This window comes from Herpailurus yagouaroundi, unplaced genomic scaffold, assembly GCF_014898765.1.
Source record: "Herpailurus yagouaroundi ecotype Mexico unplaced genomic scaffold, PumYag 100, whole genome shotgun sequence".
Classification (NCBI taxonomy): Eukaryota; Metazoa; Chordata; class Mammalia; order Carnivora; family Felidae; genus Herpailurus; species Herpailurus yagouaroundi.
This window is the reverse complement of record NW_024412391.1, coordinates 42293144-42307372: the sequence shown is the minus strand read 5'-3', so window position 1 is coordinate 42307372 and position 14229 is coordinate 42293144. Positions and strand designations below refer to the sequence as shown.

Sequence of the window (14229 nt, the reverse complement as noted above, 5' to 3'; positions counted from 1 at the left end):
CTTCCAAAAATTTGAACCTTCATAGGAATCTGCACAAAGGCTTCTCTCAGTAGCTGAGCATTCTCTCGGGAGCTGAGAATCCATATTATTCTCCCCTCTGACATTGACTTTACAGGGGCAACTATGATTTTTTGAGGCGGACAGATAGACGCAGGTGTCTCAGATTTGTGACACGTTGGAGGCAAATATGTTTGCCATGCAACTTCTAAGACCTCCTTTTCTTAAACATGATAGCCACTTGTCGACAATGAGGAATGTCTTTTTTTCCTAGAATACATTTGTGTGTGTGTGTGCGTGATAAGTTGGTGGATATTATAGGAGAACCAACTCTGAAGCAAGGTCTTGTCTTTTCTCCAAAAATAATATTCATTTGGCTTGAAAAAGAATTCATATACTATCCAATGCCGAGGAAGTGTAAAAATGGCACCACACTTGAGGAAAGCAATGATCCATTTTTTTTTTAAATTTTTTTTCCCCAACGTTTATTTATTTTTGGGACAGAGAGAGACAGAGCATGAATGGGGGAGGGGCAGAGAGAGAGGGAGACACAGAATCGGAAACAGGCTCCAGGCTCTGAGCCATCAGCCCAGAGCCCGACGCGGGGCTCGAACTCACGGACCGCGAGATCGTGACCTGGCTGAAGTCGGACGCTTAACCGACTGCGCCACCCAGGCGCCCCAAGGCACGCACCTTTAAAGAAAAGGAATACGGTTGGTTAATTTAGGTGGCACAAAGCTGAGCAATTTTCTCCTTTGTTTTGCACTCTTCTTAGGTTGTTTTTATGCAACTAACATGACCTTAATTCTCCTAAGGCATTGTCACTCAACCCCCAACAAAGAGGTTTTCCTCAACTCCACGCTACCCTTCGATCTACTTGGAAGTTCTGGTTTTGCTCAAGTGAAGACCTTTGGTCGAATCCTCAAATTGGATAGAAAATGTTTCACTGCGTATGTTTCCATCTCTGCCCTCCTGGTGCAGGCTTCTTAAAAGGCTTGCACATAATGAAACAGCCCAGGACTTTTACACACTCCAAATCCTCACGCAGCAGTGGGCCAGGATTCAGCCTAAGATGAAAGGGCCCTGGGCCTCTCATGTTACTCCGTCACCACCACCACCTCCGCTCTCCTGAGCAGAAACCCAAAGGGAAAACTCCTGATCGATTTAAAGCCTCTTTAAAAAACTCAACTCAACTATAGCCATAAAAATGTGCGTTGTTTATACAAAGACATTGCCTCAAAGACCTTGGGTACTTACAGTGCATGCAAAACTCCTACAGCTGTCTTGCCAACAGTATGGAAGCAATTACACATGATCTGTACCAAGGAACAAGGCTTAAATACTCCATCATCCTAGGAAGGCCTGATTAACAAAGATAATTATCTATAAAGTGGTTCCTCTTCCAGAATTCAATGAAAAGATGCTGATTAGCTAGCAAATACACAAGTGCATCTGGCTGGTTTCCACTCCATGGCTACTAAATGAAGCCTGCCTCTTTCTGAGGGTCTCTTGTAGCTATCTCACTATCATCAGTGTATTTTGAAATTGATTTGAATGTGTTCTCTTTTGGGGATGCAAATCCACAGGTCACGGCAAAAAAGCAGGCTTATTTGTACAGCATTAGAGCACAGGTTTGTTGGAATGAATTGAAATGAAGTCCGTGCCTGAGCTGTACCCTTTGCTATTCAAGACTCAACACAAACGAGAGCACTAACTCTCTGGAACAAGGCAGTGAAGGGCTGAACTGCCTAATTTTGTGCATGTGATGGGTAGAAGGCCCACTTCGGGGGGAGGGTGGGCAATGGAAATCTTCTTTTTAAAGCAAGGAAAACATTTTTAACTTCTAAAGGGCACATAAGTCAAATGCAACAAAAAAAAAAAATTAAAGATTAATGATCAAGCAAAATGATTTCAAAGCTGGCATTTAAGGCTGCCAGCATTAAATATAAGAATTCCAGAGCTTTTATTTTTATCTAAATGTCACATTTACTCTCATCAGCCCTGACAGGAATATTTCAGTTGCCTTTAGGGCTGGATGAATGGGGAGATATCCCAGGATCCAGTAAGCCAAGAGGCTGGGGGGAGGGGTGAGCGTGGAGCATGGGGGGGGGGGGGGGGGGGGGGGGGGGGGTGGTCCTGAAGCCCAAGGGCACACGTCGGCACACATTTGTTCCACTCCTTCCTCTAGGGTGACCAACAGCCCCGGGTTTGCCCTGGCCTGAGGCGTTTTCCAGGACGCTGGGCTTTCAAGCTAACCCTGGGACAGTCTGGGGCAAGCTTCTCCCCAAGGCTTGATGGTATTTTAAGCAACGAGATCTAAAGACAGAGAGGAGGAGACAGAAATGAAGGCGGCTTTCAGCTACCCTTGTCTTCTCAGTAGTGACTGTAACACAACCAGGCACAGGAGGATCACTGGCTGCAGCTGGCCTCCAGTGACACGCGAGGCAGCACCCCTAAACACTTTCCTTCCTGTTTCCTCGCTTTCCTTCCTGGACAGCTGCGAAGCCTCCTTTCAACGGCAAAGGCACTCCCTCTGGAAAATTTTCTTTTCTTTTACTCGAGGTCTGACCAGTTAGCGCGGTGAAATGGATGGTTTTGCAAAGACGTGAAAAAATACTTCTTATTAAAACATCAGCGAAGACTATGATTCTTTGTACTCTATGATTGTGACATTGTTTTTTTTAAAAGATGCTTCATCGGGGCTTCGGGTGGCTCAGTCGGTCGAGCGTCCGACTTCGGCTCCGGTCATGATCGCATGGTTCGTGAGTTCGAGCCCCGCGTCGGGCTCCGTGCAGACAGCTCGGAGCCTGGAACCTGCTTCGGATTCTGGGTCTCCCTCTCTCTCTGCCCCTCTCCCGCTCGCACTCTGTCTCTCTCTCTCTCAAAAATAAATAAATAACCATTAAAAAGGTTTAAAAGATGCTTCAAGCTTGGGAAAAGAATACATCAAAATACCAACAGTTAAGGTAGCTGCAGTGTGGGTAATTTGTTCTAACTTGACTGTTTTCTAGGTGGGTTTTTTGTTGTTGTTGCTGTTTTGGTTTGGTCTGTTTTTGAAAATGTGACTAGGGTGTTTTTATAATGAAAAAATAGTAAAACAAACAATAACACTAAGTTCGGGGAACCATGGGTGGCAAAAATGGGTCTTTATTAAGGAATAATTTGTATTGACCCAAATAGTACCGGCTCTCAATTTTTTATGACAACTAGGCAAACAGCATAACTAGTTTGTTTGTAGATGATCTTAAAAATCCATTCCAGAATTCAGGCATTTATAAGAAATGGTAGAAGGTGGTTTCGATTTTAAGCATCTTGTTTGTTTGTTTGTTTGTTTGGTAGAGGCAAAGGCAGAGAGGAGAAAAGCATTTTTATTATGTTCTTTACCTCCCAAAGTGCTTTCACGTACATATGACTTTATTCTCACGCTGTTTCTTGAGGTCAGGACAAGAGGAATTACAACGTCTGCCTCCACCTTACTGTTAAGGAAATTGTGACACAGCGAGGGGTCAGAACATGTCTGAGATCCCAGACTTCCAACCTTCTACCCAGAACTCCTTAAGAAAGGAGCCAAATTCCTTCAAGCCAACAGGCATTTACTGACTCCCCGTAGCTAAATGTTTTGTGCTACCGAAAGCCTCTGGCAAGGGAGAGTTGGTTGAGCGTGAGACACAGTTCACGTCTCCAGTTCAGAAATAACGTTGGTCTGTTGGTCCAAGTCAGGTGACATCTCTCAGTCATTTCTCACTTTGGCTCCACGGACAATGATGTGTGCAAGGACGTTATCCAGCTGGCAACAGACGTCTCACTTCTGTGGAAGGGAGTACCACTGATGAAGCAGCTGTGGCAGAGCTTGGGCTCCTTGAGAACAAAGCTGTCCTGGCTCCATAGCCCTTGCTCTGTGCTGGGCATCCCAGAAAAAGTATTGACACTGGGAAGAGTCGATTGCATTCTCTAAAGGTTTTCTATAATGCTGTACATCGATCGTCTGTTGCTTTGGCCTGCCTAGGTCCACTCTCTCTTCCCCTGGTTCCTGGACTCCCACACTCCCCCCAATGGATCCAGCCTTGGTGGAGGCTGTCAATCACAATATCCTGCCTCCTCTGTGCAAGAGATGAGCATGTGACCCAATCTAAGGCACTCAAATGCTCTTTTCATAAAATGTGAATTGTGGGCAGAGTGACATAGGCTTCCCTGATGAGTCTGCCCACTAGCCTTCCATCCTAGATCCCCAGAATTTTCCTTAGTCTCAATCCAGTGGTTCAATCAATTTTTTTTTTTTCTGGGAATTCTGTGACCTATCATGTCATCTGATTAACTTCTTTTCTGCTTCAAGCAAGCACAGTTGTTTCTGTTGCTGGAAAGCATGAAATCCAAACTCATACACCAATGGACCAGTGCCCCCCATGCCCCAGTATACAATAACTGGGAACCCCTGGATGTGTGGCTTAACCTCCATGGGCTTCATTCCCTTTTCTGGATATGAATATGGTTAAGACCTACATCTCATGGTAGTGACAGTAAATGAGATAATGTGCACAGAGCTGCTAGCACAGTGCCTGACACAAATTAGTTCAATGAGTGTGAGGTCCTCCTCCTTTTCAGGGGGGTTGATACTCGGATAAGGACTTGAAAGACTCAATGAAGCACTTCTTCTAAAATAAGCCTTCAGAATATGCGTATGGTCCTTCTGAGTCAAACACTTAGTTGCCAATCTCACCCTTCCAGAAAAGGCCTACAGTAGGAGGAAGTCCAGCTGGGATAAACCTGAACTCCATCTATTCAAACGCCTGAAATAACATGCCTTTCACTATTAATTTTACACACATTGGCCGCGATACCTCAGCAGTCTTTTTTTGGTAGTCGGAGCCATGAGTTTATAAATTACTCTTTTAAAAGGAGTTTCAGTTTTGAAGCATAGGGTTCAAGACGGCAAGGAATTTGCCCATAATTCACGGCTAGAAAAGTATGGTAAAGAGCATAGCTTTTAAACGGACAGTTTGGAATCAGAGTAGAACTTTCTCATTCCTCTTATGTTGGGGAAGCTGTGCTAAGCATTTTGCATCCATGATTTCACAGCACCCCCCAGAAAGCCGATGTTATTTATCCCATTTTAGGGACAAGGAGACAGAGGTACAGGGAGAGGAGGCAAACTGGGGACAGAGCCTCAAGTTCAGATCTGCTTGAGTCCCAAATGTGTGCTTCTTAGCCCTCTTCTGTACTGCCTCACTGTCTAAATCACTGCCCCCAAAGGAGCACGTTGAATAGGTAGTTTATCCTATATTTGTAATTCCACAGGCAGGAAGCAAACCTAAAGATAAGCATGGAATGAAGGATGCATGTTTATAGTTAAGAGCACAGGCTTCGTGGCCGGGTTTGAAATCCTAACTCTGCCTCTTACTAGCAAGATCATCTTAAGTGACTCAATCCGTCTCGAGTTCCGTCTCCTCATCTGTAAAATGGGTGGAAGAGAAACATACATGACAGAGGGTCACTGGGAGAATTACATAACGTAATGCAAGTAAAGCTCCCTGCACTCTGGGCACACAGTGAATATTCAATTAAGCTAATTATTATTATCACCACATTTGAATAGCTCCACATAGCTAGTCAAAGAGCTCCACGGTTTCCAAGTGAGACGTTATCTGTGGATTACAATCAGGGTTTAGGATGTAAGAGTTAAAATTCTAATACAACCGCCCTAGGTCATCAGTTTAACAAAACAAACAGCAGGGGCATAGAAAAAGTAGTAGGATGCGTGCAGACAGAAGGCTTGAGCTCCAGCCCCAGCGCAGCCTCCCAAGGCCTGGGCAAAAGAAGCGACCTTGGGTATGTCATCGACCCACTCCGAGCCTTAATTTTCTCCTCTGTGAAGGGGAATATTTATGTTCTAGGATTGCTGGGAGGGTCAGATGGGATGTGAGATGCAAAACGTATCCTGTAGCCTGAAGAGCAGCGTTTTAGCAATGTTGTTGTCACTCCCGTTCAAAACTTAACCTGAAAAGTTAAGTTGGTATAGTGGAGCGCATAACTTTTAAGTGGGCTGCCTGAAGTCGGCATTCAGCTTGCAGATAAACACTCGCGTAGTCTACACACTGTTGCAATTAGATGCCGGCGTCTAATTCCTGGGAGATCTGGCCATGCCGTGCCTGTATTTCCACTCACCCACAACGAGCTAACACTGTATCCACCCCTTCCTCAGTGTCCCCCCACCCCCACCCCCCGCAAGGGTGCAAGAGTACCTGTCATCTATTCAACGCTTATGCCACTGTTTTTCTTAGAAGAGGAAAATATTTCTCTGTATCTGTGTCTTTGTCATCGGTAAAAAAGAAAGGTCAGTAGGTCTCGATCCAACTCTCTTCATTTATTTCCTTCCCTTCCAGGATTCATGGGCAGCTGAGTTTCACTTCCATTGAAAATGGAAGGGAAGTGACCTTTTGTCTGAGTTGGAGGAAAGAATGCATGCTCAGTTGTACATGGAGTGTGTTTTGTTTGTTTGCTTGTTGAATCTGCTCACGTGAAATCTCCACTTATTTGATAGTAAATATTGGTGGGGAGCCTGAGGACGAGACACCCAGGGAACAGGTATCAAAAGATGTGACCCCCTCTCCTCCTAATGCTCCATATTTTTTAACTTTCTAAAAACCAGCGAATAATTAGAAGAGGAGAGGCAAATTTACTCTTTCATGTCTAAGTTTTCCTTAAAAGAGGGGTCAACAGGGGCGCCTGGGTGGCTCAGTTGGTTGAGCGTCCCACTTCAGCTCAGGTCATGATCTCACGGTTCGTGAGTTCGAGCACCACATCGGGCTCTGTGCTGACGGCTCGGAGCCTGGTGCCTGCTTTGGATTCTGTGTCTCCCTCTCTCTCTGCCCCTTTCTTGCTCCTGCTCTGTCTCTCTCTGTGTCTCAAAAATGAATAAACATTAAAAAAAAATTAAAAAAAAAAAAGAGGGGTCAACAAAAAAGTCAGTTCCACTTAAATCTTTCTAAAGTCTAGTCATTTCAACACTTCAAACCATAAACCTTTCAAGGTTCTGGATGTATATAAATCAGGGTTTTTTTTTTAAATTCTTTATTTATTATTTTTGAGACAGAGAGAGCGAGACAGGGTGCAAGTAGGGGAGGAACAGAGAGAGGGAGACACAGAATCCAAAGCGGGATCCAGGCTCTGAGCTCCCGACGCGGGGCTTGAACTGTGAACCATGAGATCATGACCTGAGCCGAAGTCAGATGCTTAACTGACAGAGCCACCCAGGCACCCCTAAATCAGTTTTTTTTCATGGATTTAAGTCTCTCAGCAAGAAAACCCCTCCTTTGTAAAGATCTGACGAACAGAATCAGATAATTAACCTTATTTTACACAGTGTATACTCCTGAAGGGTAAATATTTTCCAGGCAGATAAAAAGCAACCAACTGTTAGCCAAAGATAGCTGCAGACCAGTTTACCTGCAGAGTCCAGTAAAAAGACCCCATGCCTTCTGAAATCAGATTTTGACTTCAAGTTGGGAGGTCCCACGTGATACTCACAGGTGGAAAAAGACATCTGTGCTTCTTCATGGTGGCTATACGACTGAATACTTGAAAGAAGAGATTTGGGGAAGAAATGTATATGAATGTGATTTTGATATATTTTCATTGTCACCGGTAGAAAAGCGCAAGACTGAAAATAAATCACGTGAGGGCCCCTTACTGATCTAAACGATAGCTTCTTTTTTTAAAAACCCAAACTGAAACACACGTGTCACCCACAGAGAACACAAAGGTTTTCTCTCTGTTTCCCCCACTTTGCTCCTCCACTTATTAGGACGATTTCTGAAATGCTGCCGAAGGGGCAGCAGCAGTATGACAGGAAAGCAAACTGTGCTTTGCGAGAAGGCTGGATTTTTATTGTTGCATTTTTAGACGAAAGATTTATGCTTATATTTTGGCCCATTTACAATCCATCATAATACTTTGCAGACAAAGTTATGCTCTTTTCCCAATGATCTAGTGACCTTAATCTCTAACATTTTGTGGTTTCCTGTTTGGGGAAATGATTGAACAGCAGCCTAAGCTATTCCAGGCTGCACAGCATTCCCAGTTGGCCGCTATCTGTCTTAGTTTTGAATGTTCTCCTGTTCACTAATAAAAAAAAATTTTTTTTTAAGAGAAGCTTTCCCTACAGATGCTAAATCAATGAAACTCCTACAAAGCAGCCCTCCACACTTCCTCTCCTGGCCGCCTTACTTATCATTTTTCTATTACAAACTCCAATGTAGCTGGGAGTTCTTTTCTGCCTGAAGCAATTAGCATGACCCACCAGTGCCTTTCTCCTGAACAGAAGAGAATTAACTTCACTAATATCCACTTCGACACAGGGTAATTCCCGAGGGTTTCCCAAAAACTCAACTGCAAAAGAAAAACTAAATTTCAGCTGCGGAGTATAATGTTCAAGAAATGTTCCCGACTGGAGGCAGAGTTGTTATCCTTTCGTGGACAATGCCTCAACCCTATCTACCCACTGCTTGTGCTTTTAGCCCTACTTCTTCCTGGGGATTCTGTGGGGATATAGGACTGCCATGCTCAGGAAGCCTGCCTAGAGAGGACTGGTGGAAAACTGTGCAACGATCGAATGAAACAGTAGTCCCTTCCGCAACCAAGCTGTTCTTCAAAAGGGATGTAATTTGTTTCCAGGCTTAAGGAAAAGGGAAGACAAAGGCAGAGGGGGAAATGAACTTAGAATAAACACCCCCATGTGCCTGCCATTCCCCTACCAGCTGGTTTTGCCAAGACGAGTAAAGAAAAACGAAAGGGGAGAAACAAGTTTGAGTGAGTGTCCGGCGATTATACAAATAATGTCTTTTGGCCAAAGAAAATGATTCCTGCTTTCTTACAACTTAACTAAATAATTCAGTTGCTTTGCGAGGGGAACAAGAAAGCAAAGCCAACTTGAAACGGATCCAGCAAGCCATCACTGCGACCCTGAGCTCTTTGAAAGAAAATTTAACTACCTAGAATAGCACACTTAAAATTACTTCTAATAATGACCCAGAATAATGCATTTCCTCCGGTTTGAACAGAAAAGTCATGGGGGCCCACTTGAAGGGATTCTTTACTCGGCTTCTTCTTCAGGGTCTGCTCTCGGAGCCTTTTCCTGATTTCCTAACCTCTTAAGAGTCGTCTCTGACCCTCATTACAGTAACTGGATTAACGAACTGAAATTGCTCCCGGAGCAGGACTGTCCATCCCCCCAGACAAGCCTCTCGAGAGAGGAATTGTCCTCCTGGTCATCAGAATGTCAGCTTCAAGATGACACCAAGGGTCATCTCCAAAGACTGTCTCATGCTTGCCAATGTTATTATTCTACTGAAAGGTAGGCCAAGGAGCCAAATCTTTCCTTTTTCCCCATTACTAAATGGACTTCATTAATGAGTACACATTTGCACTCAACCCAAGCAACAAGAAACAGCCCCATGGAACAAATAAAAAACGCTATAATTTATAATAATTAAGTCCACAGATATTGACCTACACTAATCAATACAGTGGCCACCAGCTACATGTGGCTGAAACATGGCTAGTCTAAACTGAGATGTGCTATAAGTCTAAGATACACACTGGAACTGTGATGGCTTAGTACAAAGACAAGAATGTAAAATATCTCAATAATTTCTTTTTTAATGTTTATTTATTTATTTCGGGAGAGATCATGCGCGAGCAAGCACATATGCAAGCCGGGGAGGGGCAGAGAAAGGGGGAGAGAGAAAATCCCAAGCAGGCTCCCTCTGTCAGCACAGAGCTTAACGCAGGGCTCGAGCTCACCAACTATGAGATCGTGACCCGAGTTAAAATCAAGAGTCGGAGGCTTAACCGACTGAGCCACTCAGGCGCCTCTCTCAATAATTTCTGAATATTGATTGCGTGTTGATAACATTTTGGGCATATTGAGTTAAAGAAATGTTATTAAAATTAATTTCACCTATGTCTTTATACATTTTTAATGTTTCTTCTCGAAAAATTTAAAACTACATATGTGGCTTGCGTTATATTTCTATTGGACAGCCGCCATTATACCCTGGGTTTGGCATACCCTGCGAAGAAAATCTGCCCCTTTGTCAACAGCTGCCAAAGGACAGGCACAACTTCCAAGGACAGCCACTCTTAGAGGAGCAATCAGCAGTTCATTGAGCGGGACTAAGGAAACTGGAAAAGAGTTCATGGGCGGGAGTAGAAGTCGTTCCTACAGCCTCAGTTTTTACAGGAAGACAGGAGCTACAGGAAACCTCCGAGTCCCCTTCCAGCTCCCGGCTCCTCCACATCGTGGTCACTCAAGTTCAAAAGCAAGTAGCACTGCCACAAAACTGAGTGGGTCCACCAAGGTCTTCGAGAGGACAAAACAGGGAAGCGGAGCCCCTGCTACCGTGCAATGTCACCGTTGCCTGCTCTCCCTTCTGCCTGGGCAGGGCAGAGAAATGACCTCCTGCTGAAGCTATCCCAAAGACTAACAGAAAGCAGGGTGGTCTTGTCACAGGAGAAGTACCAAATGACCTTAACGGGCCTCAGTTCAGAAGTGCTCAGACACTCCCAAAGGGAATACGGACAGTGGCAAGGCAGGCCCTCCACTACCCCGTGAGTAGAACACTCAGCAAAGTGCGGTCCACTTCGGATTCCGGCTGGCCTTTGACACGTGTCAACCCGTCCACATTCCCTTCTCCCAGCACAAACTTCCCTTCCAGCCTGAGAAAGTTCCAGTTCCCTGCAAATGAGGATTACTTTGCCTTCATATTAGAAGAGGGCAAGAGCAAGGAGGCACTCATCCGAAGAGCCAGGAAAGCCACTCCTATAAGTCTAATTCCCAGAGGCTGCGAATATGGTTTCCTCAGGCCGCAGGAAGGGCGCGAACACTGCCTCCCCTTTTGAAGCAATAGACAAGGTCCCCTGCCACTGAATTAAGTCACATTCTGGTGGCAGAAGAGGAAACTCACGCGGAAAAAGCACTAAACCCGGAGTCAGATCCTGGAGGCAAATGGGCTCAAGTGATGATGGCGAAGGTTAGAAAAACCAAAACACTGGCTCTGTATTCTGGCTCCGTCACAGCTGCTAGGTGACTCTCTAACATACAGACCACATAAGTGCCCAGTGCCCATCCACCTACTAAACATTAGCAGAGCTTATTTTTTTTTTTTTTCCTTTTTTTAAAATTTAAAAAAAAAAATTAAAGCTTTCCTATTTTCTTCCCACACCGCTTTCCGACGGTCCGGTGATTTACAACATTTCTGTCACTGTTTTTTGCATCTTCTCCTATTATACTACGGCATGAGGGCTACAGATGGGGGAGCTATTGCCGTGTGGTGACATTTATTGCACAAGAGATACTCCTCACTGTATCCAGAAAGGACTACTCTCCTCACTCTTTCCCTGTTTATCTTTTCAAAGTAAAGTCAACTGATATAATTGCCTTTATGTCACAGCAGTTGGATTTCCTGGCAACTGGATTTAAATATGCATTTCTTTGCTTGTTGATGTTTAGATCCCTGGAGCCTACCTAGCAAATGGTATCGTCATTTATTATCTTTCTCCTCATACCACCCTCCCCCTGCCGTATTTGGTTAACTCCAGATTAAATTCTACTTTTCCTATCACCATAAATCACAAATGTGCCTTCTAATGTTTTGAGCATGAGGTACCTTCACACAACAAAATAAAGCCCTTGCAACACGATTACGGTGCTTACCAGGCAAAGCAACGGAAAACAAACCAATTTACGTGGCATGTATTTTCACACAACTTAAAGAAGTAAGAAAATAAAAATATGTGTTGGTTGTCATTTAAACATTTCATCCCAACATAAATTTAATTTTTTAATGTTCATTTATTTTTGAGAGAGAGAGAGAGAGAGAGAAACAGAGTGTGAGTAGGGGAGGGACAGAGAAAGAAGGAGACACAGAATCTGAAGCAGGCTCCAGGCTCTGAGCCGGGGCTTAAACCCATGAACCACGAGATCATGACCTGAGCTGAGGTCAGATGCTTAACCGACTAAGCCACCAAGGCGCCCCTGGTCCCAACATAAATTTAAAGGGCAAACAAGAAAAGGTATCAAAAGCATGACAAGTTTGGGTGAAATCAAAGTCTGTTTCATAATTTATGAGTATTCTCTTCCCTTTTATTCATTGAAATGCTTAAAAATTAAAGGAGGCCAGAAGAAGTTCGGCTCATAAAAACATTAGTACTACTCTTGCCCTTGGATTATAACTGAAACAAGAAAAATGAATACATAATTAACTCTGCAGTATAAACTGATTTTCAAATGTATGCTATTTTTATTTGTCTGTAAAGTGGTGGTTGCTTGTCTCTAGGCTACGATTACATAAAACAAATGTCCCAGGATTAGCTTCCCTCTCTTTAGTTGTATTTCACTGGGAGCTACTTCCTCCTTCCAGAAGCTTTTCATAGAACGGGCGCTGGTATCCCTTCATTGTCTTCAAAGGGTTTGGAAGAAAAGTGATCACAGCGGCTTACAGTCAACAAAGGCTGACTTTTCCCATCATGCTTTGTGGAAGCTTAGAGTCCAACTAAGAAGTTGAAGAATCAGACCCATTTAAGTGTTAAAGTTTTCTTGGATGCTAGACATTTATCAAATCTAGTTTCCTGGCCACTGTTGCCATAGCCATTTTGCCATCAGAAGATGTCATTAAGGAAAATGTCACAAGCAATTAGAATGACCACTAAAATGAGTTAGATTTGCTAGAAATATCTCCCTTTCAAATTTCTAACTCACATTCACTAATCAGGACCTGCCCATTTCTAAACGAAGATCTTTTGATAGCCTAGGATAAGTAAATAGAACTCTAATGGACCTGGGTGTTAAGATTTTTCATCTGGTGGTAAAGCTGAGAAACATTAAGGTCCTGAATTCTGAAGATGCAATTAGTTGAAACTTAATGAGCTGCAGAATGATAAATGACAGGGAAATGTAACTTTATATTTACAATTTCCTGACAAGATGAACTTTCAAACACAGCAAACTGAGCCCTACCCCAGGGCAATTTAACCTTTAAAAATACAAGCATGTGGAGGTAAGAAGTGCCATTTGGAGATGTACCTCTTGAAACTGCAGTGGTCTTCCAATTTAGCAACAGAAGCAACTTCAAATCCAAGGTCACTGCTTTGATTTGGATCCAAATGACCCTTAGGTATAGAGCTGGAACTCCCGTTCATTGAAATAATGGTTTCACACAGGAAATCCACCCCCGCCCCCACCGCCACACACACACTCCCCCTCACATTCTCTCTCTCGTGCACATTTAGTCTTTGAAAATATAGCTTATATATTTTGTGGAAGGCAAGAACTATAACCAGACAGAGAAAGGGAGGTTAAAAACATATTCAGATTTTTCTTTAAAAAAAATATTTTTGGGGGGCGCCTGGGTGGCTCAGTCGGTTAAGCGTCCGACTTCGGCTCAGGTCATGATCTCGCTGTTTGTGAGTTCAAGCCCCGCGTCGGGCTCTGTGCTGACAGCTCGGAGCCTGGAGCCTGTTTCAGATTCTGTGTCTCCCTCTCTCTCTCTGACCCTCCCCGTTCATGCACTGTCTCTCTCACAAAAATAAGTAAACGTTAAAAAAAATTATTAAAAAAATAAAAAATATTTTTTTAATGTTTTTATTTATTTTTGAGACAGAGAGAGACAGAGCATGAGCAGGGGAGGGGCAGAGAGAGAGGGAGACACAGAATCTGAAGCAGGCCCCAGTCTCCGAGCTGTCAGCATAGAGCCCGACGCGGGGCTCGAACTCAAGGACTGTGAGATCACGACCTGAAGTCGGACGCTTAACCGACTGAGCCACTCAGGCGCCCCAAACATATTCAGATTTTTAAAGAATCATCACAAGAACAGTGTAATTTCTTTATCAGAAAGGCCTAGGGACCAGGGCACAGGGTTCTACAAAGAGCAAGGTATTCAGAGCCAATAGCTCTTATAGAGTACGGGCTGCATTTCCTAGATTCTAGAGATACCCTCTATACCCTACCACATTTTATTAGTTTAAAAATCAAGATACATCTTATAATCAATGTATGAGAGTATATTTGTGTGTGTGTGTGTGTGTGTGTGTGTGTGTGTGTGTGATTCTGCTTAAAGAGGAAGGAACATAATACACATAATATAATCAATGGCAATCAGACCGGTGAATTATCTGCAGTTACTAAAATCAAATAGGAGCTCATTGTAAAGACCTATTATGATATAAATGAACAAACCA

At 43.7% G+C, this 14229-nt stretch overlaps 1 protein-coding gene across 2 annotated transcripts in view; it reads right to left on the bottom strand.

The window, feature by feature from the left end:
* Positions 1–14229, bottom strand: part of CPVL (carboxypeptidase vitellogenic like) — a 120131-nt gene that overhangs the window by 33993 nt on the left and 71909 nt on the right. The gene's annotated exons all lie outside the window — the stretch shown is intronic.